Consider the following 23,881-nt stretch of genomic DNA (forward strand, 5'->3'; position numbering starts at 1 on the left):
ACTATTAGTTGGAATAGAATTGACAGCAGTGAGTTTTGTTTTGTTTTGTTTTGTAATCTGCATATGTGTATGCATGTATTTGTGTCTGAAATATATAAAGGGTATGAATATTTATCACTGTATAATTTGACCCAATTTTAAAACTTTTCAATCTCTAACAACTTTATTACATTGTTTGTTCACATTTATCTTAAAATTAATAACTGTTGAAATATTTCCCAAAATAAGAGAAGAAGAAGCCAAACACTATAAGCTTCCTTTCTTCAGATTGGAAGATAACAGTGACCTTGACTTAGAATGATCATCTTGGCCACCAAAGGAAAGAAAATCAATGCAGTTGATTTTTGTTTGGCTACACATAATTCAGTTTGGATTGTAAGTACAAATAACTGTTTTATCTGGGCAAGGATCAATTTCATCTCTGCTTTCTGTGTAGCAAGGATAATTTTTATCTGTCTGTTCATTCATTCATTTAAGAAATCATTTTGAACTATTTCAAGGAGATATTACTCTATCCTCAAGGAGCTTCCAATGTAATAAAAAGGGATAGGCTGTATTCTCAAGTAACAATAGTGAATGACAGTGTAGTATAACCACTTTAAGAGAGAGGTCTGTAAAATGCCATGATGTTGAGATGGTTATTTATAGCTAGGGTAATTGGAGAAAACTTCACGAAAATGATAAATTAAGATAGTGTAGAATCATCTGGGATTGCTTGGCAGGGACAGCTTAGTGGGGAGGTTGTTTTCCAGAAATATTATGAATAAAGGTTAAAAAAATACATTAAAAAAAACATATTTAGGACTTAATCAATTTGGCTAAGTTGTAGGTTTAGAAAAGACATGACAGATGAGGTTAGAAAGATAACATTAACCAGTGGGAAGTTGGAGACAATGAGAATCTTTGAAACGTTTTCTACTTTTTTTTTTTTGAAGTTTACCGGTGGCTTAGTGGTTAGGAGTCTGGCTGCTAACCAAAGGTCATCAGTTCCAATCCAGCAGGCATTCCTTGGAAACCCTATAGGGTATTTCTACTTTGTCCTGTAGGGTCGCTATGAGTCAGAATCGACATGACTGCAATTGATTATAATGACGAGTCAGTTCAGGTAAAACCTCTATTGGTATATTTTTTTAAACAACTGTACTGACGGCTTTTTTTTTTTTTTTTTTACTAAGTAAATCAATTCATTGCTTTTATATGTTGTTATCATAAAAACAATCAATTTTAACCCTTTGAGGTGATCGAAGTTATCAGGCTTTCAAACACAATGAATAAAGAAATTGAAACCAAACCTGCTGCCATGGAGTCGGTATAATAAATGATTATAAGTTATGGCACAGTAGTTAAACGTTCCGCTGCTAACCAGAAGGTCAGCAGTTTAAACCCACCACCTAACCTGATCCTTAGAAACCTATGGGACCGTTCTACTCTGTCCTACAGGGTCGCTGTGAATTGGAATGGACTTAAGGGCAATGGGTTTGGTTGATTTTTAATTAGTTTCAAAAATTATTTTGTCTCTGGTTATTTATGGTAACACTGTGAACACTTGTTATATTTACAAATGCGTACAAAATTTACCTTACTATCCAGTATACGGAGCCCTGGTGGTGCAATAGTTAAAGAGCTGGGCTGCTAACCAAAATGTCCGCGCTTTGAATTCAGCAGCCGCTCCTTGGAAACCCTATGGGGCAGTCCTACTCTGTCCTATGGAGTCGCTCTGAGTCAGAATCGACTCAACTGCAATGAGCTATCCAGTATATGAATACTAATCTGAATTTTGGGAGAGGTTGCAAGTCTAGAAAACCAAAAAAAAAAAAAAAAAACCAAACCCATTGCCATTGAGTCCATTCCGACTCATAGCGACCCTATAGGACAGAGTAGAACTGCCCCATAGAATTTCCAAGGAGCGCCTGGTGGATTGGAACTGCTAACATTTGGTTAGCAGCCTAGCACTTAACCACTATGCCACAGGTCTAGAATAGGCTTTAATAGCCATGTATCTAGTGCGAGTCCTAGTCTTTTTATAAGATTCAATACCAACATCCTGTATGGAGTTAAGCCATCCAGCAATTACAATGCGATCATCACTTAATTTACCCATGTCAGTTTTTACAACGTGCTTTTCCTGGAACCAAAACAATCCTGATCCCTATTTTGCCCAATTGGCTTTGCCGTTTTCTAAGTCAAAAAACAAACATAAAAAAAGGAAAAAAAAAAAAAACCAGAGACAAGCAAAAAACTCTCCCTGGTTAGAAATCTTGCATATTGAATGATTACAAGAGGGTGGGAGAGAAAAGAGTATGACTGGATGAACACAAATTCATTCTTTCCATAGTAAAAACAATAAAATAAATGATTTTCTTGGGTCTGATTCTGGGCCGGCATGCAGTGATGCCTTTAAGATTAACAAAACAAAAACTGGGAGTGAAAATGACTTTAGGTAAAACATCTTTCTTTTTTAGCTGATTTTTTTTTTAATAATGTTTTATTAGTGAAATTTTACACAGCAAATTAGGTTCCCATTTAACAATTTCTATCCATATCTTTCAATGACTTTGATTACGTTTTCACAACGTATCAACATTTTCATTATTTCCATTCTGGTTGTTTTGTTTCCATTAATCTAGCTTCCCTGCCCCCCTTACCTTCTCATGTTTGCTTTAGGAAAATGTTGCCGGTTTGGTCTTATATTTATATATATATTTAATAGCACTGTACTTGTTGTTCATTTTTTGAGCTAATCTCTTATATAACTGGAAGGTGACCTCCGGGAGTTGTTTCAGTTCCAGGTTTAAAGCGTGTTTCAGGGTGACAGTCTCAGGGGTTTCTCTGGTATCTACTGGTCCAGTAAGTCTAGCCATTGTTAAGAATTTGAGTTTTGTTCTTTGTTTCTCCCATTCTGTCTGGAAACATCTATTGTGTCCCTGCTCAGAATGGTAGGTAGTGGTAGCCAGCCATCATATAGTTCTTCCTGTCTCAAGATACATGAGGTTGTGGTTCCTGTGAGCTATTAGTCCTGCAGAGTAGTTTCTTCCTTGAGTCTTTTGTTTCCTTCTTTCTCTTATGCTCCAGACGAGTAGAGACCAATAGTTGTATCTTAGGTGGCCACTAGCAAGCTTTTAAGGCCCCAGATGCTACTCACCAAACTAGCATGTAAAACATTGTCTTTATGAACTATGTTATGCCAGTTGACTGAGTTGTCCCTTGAGACCGTGGTTCTAAGCCTTCAAACACAGTAGACCAATCCTGTGTGGTATTTCGTTACGTCTGGGGAGTATCCATAACTATGCCTCCTTTGTGCTATAGTATATATATGAATATATATATAGTGCAGACAAACATGTATATATAGCTATGCCTACAGATACACATGTGCGTGCACATGTATGTACACACATATACCTTCTTAAACATGTACATGCATTCTTATCTACCTATGTAACCACACGTATATTTTTATTTGATATCGCTGTTGCAGCAAAGTTGTATATGTTACAGCATTTACCTGAAAATGTCCTTTATTCGTGTGTACTTCTTAGTGTCATCATTTACTTTGGTAAAGTTGTACAGACTGCATCCACATTTGGTACTGCTATTTCCATCACCAAAAAATAACGAGTGTCTATTTTCTAAAAATTGATTCCACCTCCCTCACCCTCCCATCCCTGGAATGATGTTTTCTGTATGTACACCTATTCTTTTCTTTTTATGAAAGTGAGCTAATACAATGTTTTCCTTTTGTGACTGACTTACTTCACTCATGATAATGTCTTCCAGATTCACCCAGGTTGTATGTTTTGAGAACTCATCATTTTTTTATAGCTGCATAGTATTCCACTGCATATATGTACCACGACTTGTTCATGCATTTATCCATTGATGGGTACTTAGGTTCTTTTCATCTTTTTGCTATTGTGAATTATGCTGCAATGAACATAAGTGTGCACATGCCTACTTGAGTAACTGCTCTTAGGTTTCTAAGGTATATACCTTGGAGGGGGATTGCTGGGTCATAAGGTATTTCTTTTCTTTTTTGAACATTTTATGGTATTTTAGGTGAAAGTTTACACAGCAAATTAATTTCCCGTTTGACAATTTATACACAAATTGTTTGGTGACATTGGTTGCTATCTCTGCAATGTGTCAGCACTCTCCCCATTCCCACCCTGCCGTTCCCATTTCCATCCCCCCGGTTTTCCTGCCACTCCTTACCTTCTTTGTCATCTTTGCTTTTGGACACATGCCTGTTCGGTCTCATATAGTTGATTGTTCTAAGGAGCACATTCCTCATGGGTGTTATTGTTTATTTTTTAGGCCAGTTTTCTATTATTTGGCTGAAAAATGACCTCATGGAGTGGCTTCAGTTCCAGGTTAAAAAAGTATCTTGGGCCAATAGTCTCAGGGGTTCCTCCAGCCTCCATCAGTCCAGGAAACCTGGTCTTTTTTTTTTAATGAATTTGAGTTTTTTCTACATTTTTCTTACATTCTTACCAAGACCTTCTGTTGTGTCCCTGGTCAAAGTGGTTGGTAGTGATAGCCAGGCACTATCTAGCTCTTCTGGTCTCAGTCTAGAGGAGACTGTGGTTCATGTGGGTCACTAGTCGTGTGGACTAATTGTTTCCTTGAGTCTTTGGTTTCCTTCAATCTCTTATTTCAGACGGGAAGAAATTAATAGTTGTATCTTAGATGGCTGCTGGCAAGCTTTTAACACCCCAGACACTGCTCACCTAACTAGGATGTAGAACATTATCTTCATGAGCTATGTTATGTCATTGACCTAGATATAGCCCAATAATATGGTTCTTAGCCTTCAAGCCCAGTAACTCAGTCCCACGAGGTATTTGGATATGTCTAAGAAATTTCCATAATTGTGTTCCCATGTGCTCTATTACACATATATGAATATATTTGCAGCACATACAAATATATATAGACAAATGCCCACAACTAGACCTATGCATGCACTCGCATGTACTCCCATACTCCCTCTCATGCCTATACATATATAGCATACATATCTACCTACGAAATCACAAATTTTTTGTTATTACTGTTGTTGCAGAATTGTATATGTTATAACATTTACCACCCATAACCAAAACCAAACCCATTGCTGTCGAGTCGATTCCAACTCATAGTGAACCTACAGTTTTCCTTCCTTCTTGTGTACCTCTCAGTGTCTTCATTACATTGCTCATGTTGTACAGACTTCCCCCATATTGTATATTGCCTTTCCCTTCACCAGAATTAACATGTCTACTATCTAGTAACGGATCCTCCCTCCCTCCCCCTCCCAACCTGGTAACCATCAAAGAATGTTGCTTTTTGTGTGTAAACCTATTCTTTTTATAAAAGTGATATCATACAATATTTGTATTTTTGTGGTTGGCTTATTTCACTCAGCTTAATGTCCTCCAGATTCATTCATGTTATGTTTTGTGGACTTACCATTATTTTTTATCATTGCATAGTATTCCATCATATGTACATGCCACATTTTATTTATCCATTTATCCCTTTATGAACACTTAGCTTGTTTCCATCTTTTTGCTATTGTGAATATTGCTGCAATGAACATGGGTGTGCATATATCTTTTCGTGTCACTGTTCTTATTTCTTTAGGATATACACCTAGGGGTAGGATTGTTGGATCATATGGTATTTCTATTTCTAACTTTTTGAGGAAGTGCCATACCATTTTCCATCATGTTTGTACCATTTTGCAATCCCACCAGCAGTGGATTGTAAAATCCTCCCACAACCTAGCTAGCATTTGTTGTTTTGTTTTTTTAATCAGTGCCATTTTTGGAGGGGTGATACCATCTCATTGCAATTTTGATTTGCATCTTTCTAATGGCTAATGATCATGACCATCTTTTCAGGTGTTTGTTGGCCACTTGAATGTCCTCACTGGTGAAGTGTTTGTTCATGCCCTTTGCCCATTTTTAATTGGAAGCTTTGTAAAATAGTTTTTAATAACAGTATGGCAATAGGCATGTCATGTCATACTGACATTTTTTTTGAGTCTTTTTTTTTTTTAATCCGTAAAATGGGAATAACTGCTTTACAGAGTTTTTATGAACTCTTTCAAATGGTTTGATAATAGAACTTACCTTATAACCTTAATACTCCATGTGTTTTTTGTAGTACTTGTAGTGGGTCCAGTAGCGTCCCCTCACAAATTATATCTAAGTTCTAATGCCTGGAATCTGTTAATGTGACCTTATTTGGAGCAACGTTCTTTGAAGATGTGATTAAGGTAAGGATCTCAACATGAGATCCTCTGGGTTTAGGGTGGGCCTGAGATCTAAATGACTGTTGGCCTTATAAGAGAAAGGAGAGGAGATTGGAGACTCAGAGACACAGAAGGAATAGTAAAGAGAAAACAGAAGCAGAGATTGGAGTAATGGTTCTACAGGTTAAGAAACACTAAAGATTGCTGACAGTCATCAGAAGCGAGGAGAGAGGCATGGAACGCATTCTCCCTCAGAGCCTCAGAAGGAACTAATCTGCCTAAAACTTGACTTGGGAATTCTGGCCTAAAGAACTGTGAGACAGTAAATGTATGTTGTTTTAAGCCACCAAATTTCTGATAATTTGTTATGACAGGCTTAGGAAACTAACAGAGTACCTGAGACTCTTGATATCACTGGCCTTTTGAATATGATCACTGGGTTTTAATTTAATCTCTTATATCTGTTCTTCTTCATCTTCTTTTATATATTTATTTTTTTTAATTGTTTTGTTTTGTTTCTCTCTTCATAGGATATTTTTTCTAATCCCACACTGAGTGGGGGCATTCTTCACAGACACTTTTTGAAGCCTCAATAAGTTTTGTTTTTCTTTGTTAATAATATTCCTTTATTCAAAACCCTTATGTATTAACATGACTATCACCCCTTTTAGGGTGAGTTTTATAGAAATATCTGTGTGAGATCTAGTATTCTCAAGCCCTAGCTTGAGCCCTGGACATGTCCATTTTGTTTTCTTCCTAACCTCTCAAGCTCAATATAGCTAAAATTACACTCATTCTCCTCCATATACTCCTCCTGCCCCAGATTGGCCCCTTTTGATTGAACTTCTCTGTAATCAGTGCCTTTATCTCCTAAACTATTCAGAATCACAATCTCGTTTTTACAGTTCTCTCTTCCTATGCCTGTGGTAGAGTCAAACAATAATATCTGAAAATGTCTCCTATGTATTAGACTCCACTATAGCCCTGTGCATCTGTTCCATTGCCATCATCTGAGTCCAGGTCCTAATCATCTCGTGCTTGCGTTATTGCAAGATTCTCCCAGTTGCTCTGACTGTAATGCACTGAACATAGTCATTTTATCATGGAACTTATCTCCTCAAACATCCTCCAGGGTTCCCTATTAGTATTATCTTCAGCATATATTTATGGTCTTAAATCTCAGTCAAACTCTTTCATAGATATCTCCTCCTTCTAGTAAGTCAATTCTGATCAATGTGCACTGTAAATGTATTTGGATTTCTGCATTTGAGCCCTTGTTGATATTGCTTTTTTGGGCTTTAATGCTTGCTTTCTTTTACTTGCCTATTCAAATTACGTGTTTCAACGCCAAGTTCACGTCTAATTTTCTCCAGGCATGTTGTATTTGTCCATTCCAAGGGACATTAAGCATATCTTTTTTAAAGCCTACAGGTTATTTTGTAAATTTTATAGACTTTCTTTCATTCTTATTTTGTTATTTCTAGTTAATGTCTCACTATCTAAAGTGAAATATGGTAGGGTATATTTAACCCTTTATCTTTGAAATACCCACAGCTAACCTCTTTAATACTATAACTTAATATATATTTGGTAAACGCCTAATATACTACGTTTTAGCAATTTAATGGTTTAAGTTTATTATTCATTTAATTGATGCAAACTTCAGTGTGTGTATGTGCATATGAATATATGTGAGGGAGAAAAAGAGACAGGGATGGAGAGAGGGAGTGAGGGAAGGAGAGAGACACAAAGAAAGAGAGAGACAGAGAGGGAAGCAGGAGCAGAAAAGGAATTAGAAGAAAAAGGAGGAGGAGGAAGAGAGGAGAAGAAGAAAGGAGAAGGGAGAGGAGGAGAGAAGGGAGTAGGAGGAGGAGGAAGAAAGCACAAAGAAAGTAAGTGAAAGGGGAGGAGGTTTGTGTCCACTAACATTAATTATAATAAAAGGTTTGATAACTAATGCCAGAATGACAACTCTCAAATTTCTTCCTTGGCTCTGAGATACTCCAATTTCCCATGCAAAAGCAGTTCTGTCTAACTGTTTAGCAGATTGTTTGAGCTGGAATTAAATGTGCACAGCTGGTACCATCTGCTGTAGATTCTTTAATTCTTGTTATCTCTTGAACAGCTTTTGGTTTTGTTTTATTCATAATTCATGTATGGTGGATGAGGAAGATCTACTGAGGTCTTAATATTGTTTAATGGGTATATTTCTGCTTCTTAAATGAGTAACCTATAGTAGGCTCTGGTTTATCAATATTGGCTGTGTCTACCTAGCTTTACTGATGACCAGACTGGCCTTTGAATTAAAACCAAAGTCAGCTTTAAGTGGTCAAATAGAAAAGCTTGTTAAGACTAGGTGAGAGTAACAGTATTTCAAATGTTTCTCCTTATAATTTATCAGTTTACTTTCTTTTCTTAATTATTTTACAACTAAGTTTTAGAACTTTGAATCATAATTTTCTAGGCAGTAGCCCAAGCCAGAAACCTAGGTGTTATACTTGATTTCTCCTTTCTCTCACATCCTTCTTCTTCCATTTTCTTAATATCCCTCAAACTGGTGTCCTCCTTTGAATTCCATTATCAGTGACTCTGTGTATGGTCTCTACACTTTATACTCCCACTACAATCTGGATTACTGCAACAGCATCCTAAAAGGTCTCCTTGCTGTCATACAATGCATTCTCTACTCCGGACTTAGTGATCTCTCTAAAACATACTTCTGATCATCACACTGTCTTATTTAAAATTCTCCAAAGTCTTTATGCTTCATTCAAAATATGTTTGAAAAATCTGAGCATTCCTACCAGATACTGCTGCTCCCTCTCCCTGACATTCACTAGCTCACTTTCACTCCTACTTTGCCTGGAATACACCAGCATAGGTTTCAAACCAACATTCAGGTGACTTTTTCCCCCCATTTTACAGAATTCTTTTCTTATTTTCCTTGATCAGCAAAATGAGCTTCCTCTACGTTTCTATAGAAAACTGTGCATAATCCTATTGCATCACTTATCATAAGGTATTGTAATTTTTAATTTTTACATGTTTAGTCTTTGTGTTAGCATTTGAGACCCTAGCAGGCAGAATTTTTTTTTTTCTCCAAAATCCCAAGTTAAAGTCTAATGCCTAGCATATGACACATTTGAAAATTGTTGCATGAATGGATGAATGAACAACTAGATCTCTAGTAGAATTGGCAGGGAAGAATAATTTCATAGTGGGTAAGTAGAGGTCCTCTTGTAAATAAAGGCAAGAAAATTATTTTTTATGTGATAGCATACAGATGAACTCACATTAAAAATATTTTTTCTTATTAAAAAAATATTCTCAAGTGATTTCATCTTAATCGATCATAGCTCTTAAGCACCTTTAATCAGTGGAAATAAGGGCAGCCAAGGCGGCTAAACTTGGATCTAAATTTAGTTTAGTATTGACAGAATTCACGCTGATTGGTTTTCTTCACTCACTATTCTGCACAGAGGAGAGCAGCTGGCTTTTCCTTCAGTCTGACATTTGTCTGATCTGGCATAGATAAGATATATTATGCTGAAGGCTTCCTGCTTAAGTGCAGAAGAAAAATATGGGGAGTCTTGGGCAGGACAATAAACTGAATACATTTTTATTTAGAGTATTTGGTAAGGTAGAACATGTAAGGAGAAAATATACTGGAAAATACAGCACATTTTCTGCTATTGTAGAAGTGTTGAAAACCTTCCCTATATAGTCTGGTGAGATGTCTGCCAGTCATTCTGCAAAGTACTAGAAAGAGACTTTATGACAGTATCCCTGTTTTTTTGGCAGATCAGAATCTTGTTTTACTAAAATTCTGGTTGTGCTGAAAAGATTTCAATCTGAAAGTAGCAACTGGATTTTTCTGCCTCATGAATAGATGAATGTTTAAGATTTTGGTGTCCATCAAAATGACCTGAGAAACTTGTTACTGACACCCAGGTCACGACCCAAGTGTACTGAGTCAAAAGGGATGGGAGCAAAGCCTCTGCATTTCTAACACACTCCCCTCACAGTACTTTACCCAAAGCATCTGTCAGTTTGTCCTGCTGTGGTGGCTTGCGTGTTGCTGTGATGCTGCAAGCTATACCACTAGTATTTCAAATACCAGCAGGGTCACCCATGGTAGATAGGTTTCAACCAAGCTTCCAGACTAAGTCAGAGTAGGAAGAAGGACCTGGCAGTCTACTTCTGAAAAAATTAGCCAGTAAAAATCTTATGAATAGCAGTGGAACATTGACAGACAGGGCAGTGTTTCTTTCTGTTGTACATAAGGTGGCTGAGAGTCGGAACTGACTCGATGGCACCTAACAACAACAACAGCCACTTTACGGTAGAAGTTCAAAGGAACACTGACTTTCTTATTGGTCAATTTTCCCAAAGGAAAGAGCTGAGGCACCCAAGCTGGTTTATAAGATTTGTATAGGTGATTGGAAGAATGGAAAAGTAGATACAATAATACTAAATCCGAGAAACACATACCTGCTATTCTGATTACTTTAACTATGTCATATAGATAAAACTTGTTTTTTTCTTGACACGAATTATAAAATTAGATCTTTGACCTGCTGTCATGGTATCTGGAAATCATGCTAATCAGATAAAGCACACAGACTCTGGAGAACTAGGGCAGGAAGGGGCAGGGGGAAAGGACATACTGTTAAATTGTTGATAAGCAATTTAAGCTGCTGCTGAGATAGACAGTTTTTGAATCAGTGATTTGGTTCATAGTTAGATAACTTGCATGCAGAAGAATCCTGAAATTGACAGTCTTCATATTATTGAAAGTGGAGAACAAGCTGAATGTTTAATGCACCTGTAGGCTTTTATTTCTTTTTTCCTTTGCAGAGCAAACTTATTCTTATTCAGGAGTGGTAGGCAATCAAAAACTATTGGTATTTACATCAGTTAGAAATATTTTTATGTAATAATTTATTAGAAAATTAATGCATGTAGACTACTAAAAGTACACTGAACTCTAAATATTGAATTTCACTGTTATATTTTTTTATACTTGGGTAGCTCTACTAGTCTCTAATAATTTTATAGATCATGTATCCAATCTTGATATGGTAAGTTTTCAATATTGTATACGTATCATGCCAATAATACAATGATTTTTTCATATATTTATAACTGTGGGGAAAATGCTTGAATCACAGATTTTTCTAACTATTTGAGGATCTACTTAGTTAAATATCATTCAGAATAATTGTTTTGCACATAAACTGCTTCAAAATGCAGCATATACCTCTTGTACTTAGTAAAATTGTTAACTCAAACAGTAGGTATTAAGATGAATACCTATATGGTGGATTATGGATCTCTGATGTGACCCTTAGGTGTTGGTTGCCAAGAAGATTGAACTTAAATTGCAGCTCAACCCTCACAACAGTTAAGGGGCATATGTCTTGCTTATCATCCATGCTAGTTTGGTTCCTGGTCCTGACATGACGCTATGGGCATTATCCTCTCCCTGGACTGTTAGTGATTCCTGTCTAACCAACCCGCTCTTAATAGCTCATGAGGGACTTGTTTTAGACAGCATTGTTTTTGTTTGTTTCCTTTGACTTCATTTTTTAAATTTGTTTTTGATTTATTTTTATTTTTTCTTTACAACATAACCTCAATTTCTCCTTGTTATCACATCTTTCTTTGCTTTTCAGTTATAATCTCACCCTCATTGTCTGCAGTCCTTATGGAGCTGTCTGTCCAGGTTTCTGAACATCACTATCCGTAAGTGTGCACATGAACTAGCTTTGTTCCTTGTGATTTACCTTCAGTCCTTGGAATTTTGAGCAGAGTATGACAAAGACTGAACAATGAATGAGCTGATTTATCCCAGTGATAGAACACAAATGCAACTGTAAATTAATTCCCTCTAGATGAATTTGCCCTTGTTCCTCACCTTTCCAAGTCTTCTTTTTCACTTTATTTTTCGTTTGTTCGTTTTAATTTGTGAGTGACTTCAGGATCTCTATATCCCTATAATGAATTCACATTTTTACATCTTCTAGCCAGGGATGGTTTCCATTATTTCTTCCCAAAACAGTAACAATCTCATAATGTCTGTCATATCAAGATTGTAAAATAAAAAAAAAATTCCTGACATAGGAGAGTTTTACGCTTGAGCTTGAGTAAGACTTCATTTGCATCTAGGCCTTTCCTTAAGTTAGATATTCCCCAGAGGTCTTAATTAGATGGAATAAAACCTAAACCTCTGTGACACAGTTTTCCTTTTTTCTAAAGTTATGTAGTATTTTACTCTGAGAGCAAAACCATCATCCAATATCAATCTCATGGTTACCGGTCATTACCTAAGCATAATATATATTATTCATGCTGCAACCCACCACTTCTAATGCCTTCATCACCCTAAACTCACCCTCCATTGGCATGGCTCTGATACACATCCTCTAGCTATTAGTGCCAGAAGCATATATCCAGCTAGACCTAGTGATGTGGGAGGTGGCCTAGTGGTCTGAAGCATGGTGGCATGAGTTCCCACAGATGTGGATGGGAGGAATTCCTCAGTTCTGTGCAAACACATTTTCCTGAGCATGAGTAATTTCAACTCCTCTGGTTGATTATGTCTGCTCTTCTCCAAAGCCTTAGAATTTTCTATGTCATTTAAAAAAATTTCTTATAAGGTTCATGAAAAAAAATAATTAAATAAAGCAGATAATGTGCACACACACACACACATTTATGTGTGTATGTGTGTCTATATTAAAAGAGTCCAGGCTGATTTGAGAGTTGGGGTCTCTCATACGATTTTTTTCACTTTTGCATTTCATACCTTTCTGGAAGATGGCTACTTCTCATTTCTGCCTCTTCAGACTGTCTCTTCACCTGCATAGCAGGAGTGGTCTATCTCTCACCTTTTAATTTTGCAGGAGCTTGGAAATCACACAACAAAATTCTGTAATATTGGCTAATCATGTAACAAGAAATAGGATTTCAGAGAGGGGATGAGAACCACTACTATGAATAAAATGTATAGGTTTTAGTGTGTATATTTGAAAAAATATCTATTGAATTACTCAGAACCCTTTTAGCCTCACTTGCTCCTTCCTGTACCTGTTCTCTGTTAATAGACACTGTTAGATAGCTGAATTTGAGAATGGTCAGTTAATTTCTTACCTTTTATTTGTTATTTACACCAAACCTGTGAGGTGATCAAGATAGGTATTAACTTTAGGAAGTTTAAGTTGCTTGCCACAGTTCACAAAACAAGGGTGGTTGGAGTTGTCCTTGTTGTTGTTGGATACATGTATGGAAAACCTGAAGTGCCTGGAAATCTTTGCCCTACCTTCTCCTGGAGGCGGCCCATAGCCACTGCTTTGCTGGTATGGGGATATAAAAGCCCAGCCTCTTTGTCTCAAGATAGAAAAACTTTGACAGGTAATTTCTGCTCCAGCATTGCTCAAGCAATAAGCCTGGGTCTAGGGCTTTACCTGAATTTGCACCTTTTCTTAGATTCTTACCTTTCCTTGTTGTATCATGCTGGGCAATATTGGTGCCTGTGGTAAAAGGAAAAATGTACACCCATCCATACCCCATAAAAAAAATCCCACTGCCATTGAGTTGATTTTTTGTTTTACTTAGACACACGCAAAAATACATGGAAGCCTTCAGGAATTTGCATTTCATCCTTGTGCAGGGGCCATGCTAATCTTCTCTGTATCATTCCCGTTTTAGTATATGTGTTGCCATAACGAGCACATGTGCTGCCAAAGCAAGCACAGCTGCTGTGTCGATTTGACCCATGGTGGCCCATTGTGTTACAGAATAGAAATGCTCCATAGGGTTTTCATGGCTGTAATCTTTATGGAAGCAAATTGCATCACGGAAGAAAGGTCTGGCAATTTAGGTTAGTAGTCACCAACTTTTACGCTAGTAGTCAAGTGCAAACCATTTGTGCCACCCAGGCACCTATTGTGCTCATTCATACACTTATAAAAACATTCTTCCATATTTTAAAACAAGTGGAAGTAGTTAACATAAACTTTAGAATTAAAAAAAAATTAAATTGAAACATTAAAAAAATAAAAAAGAGAATATGACAATATATAAAGTCTCATGTTGTTCAATCTTTTTGAGCATTATTAACAACTATTATAAATCTACTTGGCAGGTGAGCCAGGTACCCTGAGCTGATTGAAAATAGCTGCTCCTATTGCATGATAACACAGGATCTTAAAACAAACAACAACACAAAAGCCCTGACCAGCTTTATTTAAACATTTGACATTTTTATAATCTGGATTTTTAAAATCAATTTTGATTTATATGTAATATTTCACTAATGTATTATTTATCTTGATTATTAAGTTTTTTGTTCCTCTTTATATTTTGCACTTGAAGTTAATGCCTCACTCACAGACCCTATTTTGCTGTCCTATTTCCTCCATTTCTTCTCTGGTTTCTACCAGAAACACTTCCATTATAAGTCTTTTGGGCTCAAATTCTTGTACAAGGGTCTGTTCTAGGAGGGATAATCTGACTTAAAGAGCTTATAAGTACAAACCAAAAATGAAAGCCTGTTGCCCTATAGGACAGAGTAGAACTGGCATCATAGGGTTTCCAAGGAGCAGCTGATGGAGTCCAAGTGCAAATCTTTTGGTGATCAGGTGATCTCTTAACCACTGCACCACCAGGGCTCCTTGTAAGTACAACATAGATTAAATCACAGATTGTGGACTTCTAGGCCAGAATCCTTTCCATTACAATTTTTTGTTTTTTTTTTTAAGAAGTCTACTATTTAAGGTTTACCTTAAATTCATATATCTGGCTAATTCTTAAAAGAAATAAATTCATATTTTTATCCAATTTATACTAATTTTATTTGCCATACATAGAACTCAGTGCTTATATTTTTGGCCCGTAAACACTATTAGTTATATACATTTAAATGCATTTTGTTTTGCATTCTATCGTTTGTATATTTAAAGTAGTCATCTCACAATAAATAAACATTTGCTGTTCTAAAATCCTAATCACCTTAGGCAAGATTAGACGCAAACAAACAAAAAATTATTGTTAGTCAAACTAGGGCATTTTATTTTTTACTTCAATGGAAAAATCAAGATAACGCATTAAAAAAAAAATCCATTTTTACTATCAAGATAAAAATTAAACCTACCATACCAAATCATGAGATAATATACTTTAGATTTCATGTCATTAAATAAAAAAAAAAAAACAAACATGCTAACTTTAGAAGAATTTGAGACCATTTTCAGAAACTGTGCCTATTCAATTGAGTTTAATAGAATCAAGTAAAACACTTATAAGCTATCTGAATTTCTTAGTTGTATGACACCAAATGATCATTTTGAGTGAATTTTAAATATTTCACATGGCTAAAATATCATGTTCAGCTTTACATGTTTAACTCGAAGGACACCATGAGTCTTTATTATAATTTAACCCATACACAAATGGGAGGACTGCAGTTTGTAAGTATCCAGAAGGAAGCCCAGTGATACAGTTTCCAGGAGGTGACAAAGTACAGGGTGCTTGGCCAAGCCCACTAGGCAGAGTTTTAGAGTTTGATCATGATGTCATGGGTCTTGCCATATCCTGAACTAGTCCAACAAGGAAAAAGTGTAGTGGAATTTGTCTGAATCTTCTAAGGTTTGATTTCTATGTTTTCGTTGCATTAACTGAAACTCTCAATTTATGTTTTGTTATATATATATATATAACAAAACATTTGCCATTTCTACATTCTATACATGCAATTCATTGACGTTAAGTATGTTCATTGCGTTGTGCAACCATCACCACAATACCTTTCAAAATTTTCATCACCCTTAACAGAAGCTGAAATGTTGACTCTATCATCTTTTCTGCATCTCACAATGAGTCTTTTCAAAAGGAGAAGAAACAGCTGTAAACATCCATTAATAATAGGAACGTGAAATGTATGAAGTATGAACCTAAAACTGGAAATTGTAAAAAATGAAATGGGACTAATAAACATTGATATCCCAGGCATTAGTGAGCTGAAATGGACTGGTATTGGCCATTTTGAATCAGTCACATGGTTTACTATGCTGGGAATAAAAAATTGAAGAAGAATGGTGTTGCATTCATTGTCAAAAAGAACATTTCAAGATCTATCCTAGAGTACAATGCTGTCAGTGATAGGATAATATTCATACAGCTACAAGAAAGACAAGTCAATGAGACTATTATTCAAATTTACACACCAACCACTAAGGCCAAAGATGAAAAAATTAAAGATTTTTACCAACTTCTGCAGTCTGAAATTGATGAAAGCTGCAATCAAGATGCACTGATAATTACTAGTAAGTGAAATGGGAAAGCTGGAAATGAAGAAGAATAACAGGTAGTTGGAAAATATGGCCTTGATGATAGAAACAATGCTGGAGATTACAGTATAGAATTTTGCAAGACTAATGACTTCTTCATTGGAAATAGCTTTTTCAACAGCATAAATGCCAACTATACATGTGGACCTCACCAGATGGAATACTCAGGAATCAAATAGGCTGCATCTGTGGAAACAGAGGATGGGAAAGCTCAGTATCATCAGTCAGAACAAGGCCAGGGGCTGATTTTGGAATAGACCATCAAATGCTTATGTGCAAGTTCAAGTTGAAGCTGAAGGAAATTAGAACAAGTGAACAAGAGCCAAAGTACAACCTTGAGTATATTCCATCTTGATTTAGAGACCATCTCAAGAATAGATTTGACATGCTTAACACTAATGACCGAAGACCAGGTAAGTTGTGGAAGGGCATCTAGAACATCATACATGAAGGAAACAAGGAATCATTAAAAAGAAAGAAAAGATGAAAATGGATGTCAAAAAAGACTCTGAAACTTGCTCTTTAATGTAGAGTAGCTAAAGTGAGTGGAAGAAATGATGATGTAAAAGAGCTGAAAAGATTTCAAAGAGCAGCTCGAGAAGACAAAGTATCATAAAGACATGTGCAAAGCCAGGAGTTAGAAACCAAAAGGGAAGAACATGCTCGACATTTCTCAAGCTGAAAGAACTGAAGAAAAAATTCTAGCCTTGCGTAGGAATATTGAAGGATTCTATGGGCAAAATACTCACTGATGCAGTAAGCATCGAAAGAAGCTGGAAGGAATACACAGAGGCAGTGTATCAAAAATAATTGGTCAACGTTAAAACATTTCAGAGGGTAGCATATGATCAAGAACCAGTGGTACCAAAGGAAGAAATCTAAGCTACACTGAAGACATTTGGTGAAAAACAAGGCTCCAGGAATTGACGGAGTACCAGTTGAGATGTTTCAAAAGACAAATACAGAACTGGAAATGCTCACTCGTCTATGCTGAGAAATTTGGAAGACAGCTACCTGACCACCTGACTGGAAGAGATCCATATTTATGGCTAGTCCAGAGAAAGGTGATCCAACAGAATTCATAAATTATTGAACAATATTATGAATATCACACACGAGTAAAATTTTGCTGAAGATCATTGAGAAGCATTACAGTAGGTTATCAATGGGGAACTGCCAGAAATTCAAGCCAGATTCAGAAGAGGATGTGGAGTGAGGGATATCATTGCTGATGTCAGATGGATCCTGGCTGAAAACAGAGAGTACCAGAAAGATGTTTACCTGTGTTTTATTGACTATGGAAGGCATTCGACTGTGTGGATCATAATAAGTTTTGGATAACCTTTCAAAGAATGAGAATTCCAGAACACTTAATTGTGCTCATGAGGAACCTGTACATTGACCAAGAAGCAGTCGTTCAAATAGAACAAGGGGGTACTTTGTGCTTTAAAGTCAGGAAAGCTGTGCATCAGGGTTATATCCTTTCACCACACTTATTTAATCTGTATGCTGAGAAAATAATCAAAGAAGCTGGTTTATATGAAGAAGAATGGGGTATCAGGATTGGAGGAATACTCATTAACAACCTGTGATATGCTTGCTTGCTTGCTGAAAGTGAAGAGGATTTGAAGTACTAACTGATGAAGATAGAGACTACAGCCTTCAGTATATATTGCACCTCAACATAAAAAAGACAAAAATGCTTACATCTGAACAAATAAGCAATATCATGATAAATAGAGAAAAAATTGAAATTGTCGAGGACTTCATTTTACTTGGATCCATAATCAATGCCCATGGAAGCAGCAGTCAAGAAATCAAGCAGCACATTGCATTGGGCAAATCTGCTGTGAAAGATCTATTTCAAGTGCTTAAAAGCAAAGATGTCACTTTAAGGACTAAGATGCACCTGACCCAAGCCATGATGTTTTCAATCACCTCATGCGTGCAAAATCTGGACAGTGAATAAAGAAGATCAAAGAAGTATTGATGGCTTTGAATTATGGTGCTGGAGAAGAATATTGAATATACCATGGACTGCCAAAAGGATTAACAAATCAGTCTTGAAAGAAATACAGCCAGAATGTCCCTTAGAAGCAAGGATGGTGAGACTTGGTCTCATATACTTTGAACACATTATAAGGAGGAACCAGTCACTGGAGAAGGACATCATGCTTGCTAAAGTAAAGGGTCAGCTAAAAAGAGGAGGACCCTCAATGAGATGGATTGACATAGTGGCTGCAACGCTGGGCTCAAGCATACAGTGATTATGAGAATTGCACTGGACAAAGCACTGTTTTGTTCTGTTGTACATAGGATTGGTATAAGTTGAAACTGACTCAATCGCACCTAACAACAGCAATAACATAGTCTTTTAATTTATCAGTCTAGCACCGAGTTAATGCTAATTAATCTGTTAATTCATTCAATTAAAAAGTTTAGTGAATAACTTCTCTGTGTCAGAGACTGTAATATTACCTGAGAAACCAACAAATCAACAAAGTTTCTGCCTTCCGTGAAAGTACAATCCAGTAGAAGAAAAACATATAAACAGAAGATTATAATACAGCATTATAATAGCTTATAATAGGAAATTATATGATCCAATGAGAACATATTTAAGAGTGTTTTACTAAGTTTTGCAGAACCAGAAAATATATTTTGTCATAAGTTTATAGTATGCATAGACTTTAGCCTGGCCAAGGTGGATAGATAAATGGGAGCAGAGATACCTTATTAATTAAGATGAGAGTTCTACATGGTTAGACCAAAGGAATACAAGGAAGGGAAAATGGAGAACTCTGGACATTTTACTTTTTCAACAAAGTGATGTCACGCATACTGTATTTTCAAACAAAGTGATGTCACGCATACTGTATTTTCAAACAAGCAGCAAATGTCGTAGATTTTACCTTCAAGTATTTTTAGATTGCTGTAATAACTTCTTAATCTCCTTAAATTTTGAATACACAATAGATTTATGGATATTGGCAAAAAAAGGATCTGACTTGAAGTTCCATGAAGTTGGATGGGAAAAAGTCAAGGGTAGGGAGGACAGTGTAGAGAGGTGATGATTGAAAGTCTCAGTGGTGTTAAAGAAAAGGCATAACAGAATGGAATAAAATAGTTGGAGAATGACATGATTGGACTAGGGGGAGCAGTGGGTGATGATAAAGCCTAAGATGTAGCCATGGATGCAGGAAGTTTAAGTGGAAGGAAAAAAGCTTTTCCTAGAGATGAAGTTACAAACTGAGAAACGAGGGTGTTGGAGGATCGTCCCCACGGGCATTGAATCATCTGGAAGTAGGAGACTGGCAGCTTATATAAATGAGGGGAAGGAAGGTGGAAGAAAATATCTAGAGAGTGGTAATTGCATTATTTTATGTATTTGAACAAAGGCAAAATGCTTAAATTATAATTAATCTGTTATCTCTCAATTAAAGTTACTTAAGTCTATAAAAAGTTTAGGGAAATCCCTATGGCAGAAACTAGCAGCGTTTTTTTTTATCAGAGAAGAAATAGGTTCAGTCAATTTTTATTCCACTTCAATATTTATTTTCAAAATATTGATATTCCAGGTGTCTTCCACTTTGATTTCCATTCACAAAACCTTCTCTCCTCACAGATGCTTTTTCAGATAGACTTGTATTTTCAATACTTTCATTTTATTATTATTAACACAACAGCATTCTTCCTAGGTAACTTAAGTCAGGCAAATTCCTGAAAATAAATATTTAGATAATCTGAACCACGGCTTGATTTGAAAAAGCTTCTTTAGTATTTCCAAAAATGGATTGAGTAAGGTAAAACTACATTTGGGGGAGCCTTCCTTTGATGGTTCCACTAGTATCTGTGCTAATGAGATAGCACACATACTATTTTTCCATTTGTTTCTGTAAGAATATCATGCTGCTTCATTTCCAACAAACTGATCTGTTTCAGTGTTGCAAAAGAACCCATCCACTTTGCAATTAGAGGATTTATTACCATAAGAAGCTAGAAAGGAAAATACACTTTCTCTGCTTTTACTTTTCCCATTACAATATGAAAGATACTTTAGGAGGACACTTAATATTGAGATCCAGATTGGATTATTGAGGCCATTTCTAAGTTTTTCAAAATGGTGCAGTCAATTCCAACAAGGCACTTTATTTTCTGACATAATTTTTTCTTTCAATTAATACATGAAAAATCCCACCATAGGTAAGCACTCCCTTAAGTAAACTCTGGAGGGTATTGGAGAAAAATCAAAGAGGGCAAAAATACATATTATATCTAATACTCCTCCAGGAAAATAACAAATTCATCATCTCTGGTACATATAGTGCGATCAACTCATGAGAAATAATATGAAAAGAAGCATTAAAAATAATGTAAAACCATTTTAAACTAAAGGTAATTCTCTAAAAATGACAAGTTGACAGCTTAAAGAGTCTCAAGCTTATTCTTGCCAATGTTCTTTTCTGCTTTTTCCTTTGAAGATGCTTCTAAAAGATGGGCACCGTCAAAGTATTCTTGGCAATGCTAAGCACATCATGAGCATAAAAGTTGTCCTTGTATCTTAATTTTGGTTGAGTTATAGGATGTAAATTTTCTTATTTTCCTTTAAGGATGTACAACTAACTACTTATCTAAATACTGCTATCGTTAGAAGATATGATTTTCTGAAAATGTCACTTTCAAAATACCTTCTTTAACTTTGGCATTGTAGAATAAATTTATTTATTTTGGGAGCATAAACTCTTTTGGGATGATGAGAATGACCATAAAAACAAAAGTGCATATCTTTGAAATAAATAAACATGAAATATGAAATAAATATGAAAATGCATGTTTATCTTGTCTATGGAAGTAGAAGACAAAACAGTCATTTATATCAAAAATAAGTGACAAGTGTCCTCTAAACTATTTATTAAATTGAATTAATACAATTAGTACTGATTTCTGGTCATATTTGTTTTAACCAAAGTAAGAATAATCATGTTGTTAATTTTAGCCACTTTGATAAGCAAATATGGTTACCAATTATTAATTATTTTATTTTTACTGTATTTACTAGCCTATTTTCCTTTATGGATACTCTCCATTTCTTTTGCCCATTTTTCTAATTGGCTCTGTCATTTTCTTGCTAATTTATATTGGCAAGAGTAAATATATATATATGTATCTATATATGGTTTTAGATTTGGTTATATATGTATATGGAGCCCTGATTGCACAGTAGTTAAGAGCTCAGGCTGCTAACCAAAACGTCGGCAGTTCGAATCTGCCAGCTGCTCCCTGAAACCCTATGGGGAAATTCTGCTCTGTCCTATAGGAGACTCTGCTATGAGTCAGAATCAATTCAATGACAAGGGTTTGGTTTTTTGTGTAGGTTTGGTTTTTTTTTGGTTATATATATATATACACACACACACACACATATATGTGTATATATATATATATATATATGCTGTTGTTACGTGCTGTTGAGTCAGTACCAACTCATGGCAAGCCTATAGGACATAAAACTGCCCCATAGGGTTTCCAAGGAGTGGTTGGTGGATTCAAACTGCTGACGTTTTAGTTAGTAACCAAGCTCTTAACCACTGTGCCACCTGCCAATATATATAGAAGTCCCAGAGTGTTGTAAAAGGTTTAACACTGGACTACTAATTTTTTTTTTTACTAACCTAAATGATGGTGGTTCAAACCCACCCAGGGGTGCCTGGGAAGTAAGGCCTGGCAATATGCTTCCAAAAACCCACAGTTTTGAAAACTCTATGAATTGTAGTTCTACTCTCCCCACACGGGGTCACCATGAGTCAGAATCTACTAGACTTAACAGCAACTAACAACAACATATATATACATATAGATATATACTATATATAACATTTATATATTATATATATATAAAATACTGGTCTCGGTTCATGATTTCCTTTTTATCATTTTTTTATTTGCATTTTACTTTGTATTTAATGATGTGGTTGTGATGGAGCTTTATACTTTATTCCATTTTTTTATTTTTAGGAATTTCTAGTAAATGTTTTTCTATCTGTTAAAAATAATTCTAATATTGAATTTCACTCTTCTAATCTGAGAATGAAGGCAGTGCTATTCTTTTTTCAATACCAAAGAAAAATGTGTATATGTGCAGAGTTTAAAAAATGTTTTAACGAAACATTCTTCCCATTAATATAATATGAGAATGGATAAATTAGAACAGTGCTCTTTTCATTATATTAAAATTAAACTGTAATCTCTTCAAATGAAATATATTCATGCTACAAATCCATTAATTGTACAATCTTAATATTTTAAAAAGACATTAAACTAAATATCTCTACCTTTTAATTAGGTGGAAATGTACTTTGAAAATATCAATAAATAAAATAATGCATTATCTATTAAATTCAAGTTAACATATGAACACATTTCCCACTCTTCATAGCATATTGTATATGGGAAAATTTGTTAAAAACTAATTTTATACCAACTAAAACTATTTCATATTTAAAAAGTTAAATTTTATCTGACATCTAAAAACTTTCTTTTTAGAATTAGCCTCTGAACAAGTGTTGTTAGGTGCCATTGAATCGTTTCTGACTCATAGCAACCTTATGTACAACAGAATGAAACACTGTCTGGACCTGCGCTACCCTCACAATCATTGTTATGTTTGATGTTGCAGCCACTGTGTCAATCCATCTCTTTGAGGGTCTTCTTCTTTTTCACTGACCCTCTTGAACTAGTGTACTGAAATAAAATAATAATAATAATAATAATATAACCAGGTATAATCCTGTTTCAAATTATAATGGACAGCGTTGTTTAGGGAATTATTTACCACATTTGGCAGAAGATCCATAGAAAAGCCATGTGATGATCCTATTTCAATATATTTTATTAAAACAAGAAATGGGCACAATAGATTCACAAGTCTCTTCTATAAAAGCAACAGTTTGAAATTTGTGCTATTATATGAGGCTATATTTTTTTTTCTCACAAATTGCTCTTAAGTTATTTACCGTATAAGTTTAACAGGAGTTTTATGCAGTCTGAATTACATAAAGGTAAGATTTGGGTTGGACTTTCAGAAGAGTTAACTGTTCTAATGTATATAATCTAAAGAAGACAGAAACCACATCTGTGTATTTTACCAAGCCTGAGGGCATTCCAGAATGCCTAGTCCACCACACAAGGAGTCCTAGTGGTGTAGTGGTTAAGCACTCAGCTGCTAACAGAAAGGTCAGCAGTTCGAACCCACCAGCTGCTCCAGGGAGAAAGATGTGGTGGTCTGCTTCCGTAAAGA

At 35.6% G+C, this 23,881-nt stretch overlaps 1 non-coding gene across 1 annotated transcript; it reads right to left on the reverse strand.

Annotated features, from left to right (window-relative positions):
* Positions 1 to 13,862: 13,862 nt before the first annotated feature.
* Positions 13,863 to 13,969, reverse strand: LOC111750114 (U6 spliceosomal RNA). Its single transcript, XR_002785271.1, has one exon. It is a non-coding gene; the product is annotated as a U6 spliceosomal RNA (small nuclear RNA).
* Between the last annotated feature and the right edge of the window lie 9,912 nt (positions 13,970 to 23,881).

The sequence above is a fragment of the Loxodonta africana genome, chromosome 14 (genome assembly GCF_030014295.1).
Source record: "Loxodonta africana isolate mLoxAfr1 chromosome 14, mLoxAfr1.hap2, whole genome shotgun sequence".
Lineage (NCBI taxonomy): Eukaryota > Metazoa > Chordata > Mammalia > Proboscidea > Elephantidae > Loxodonta > Loxodonta africana.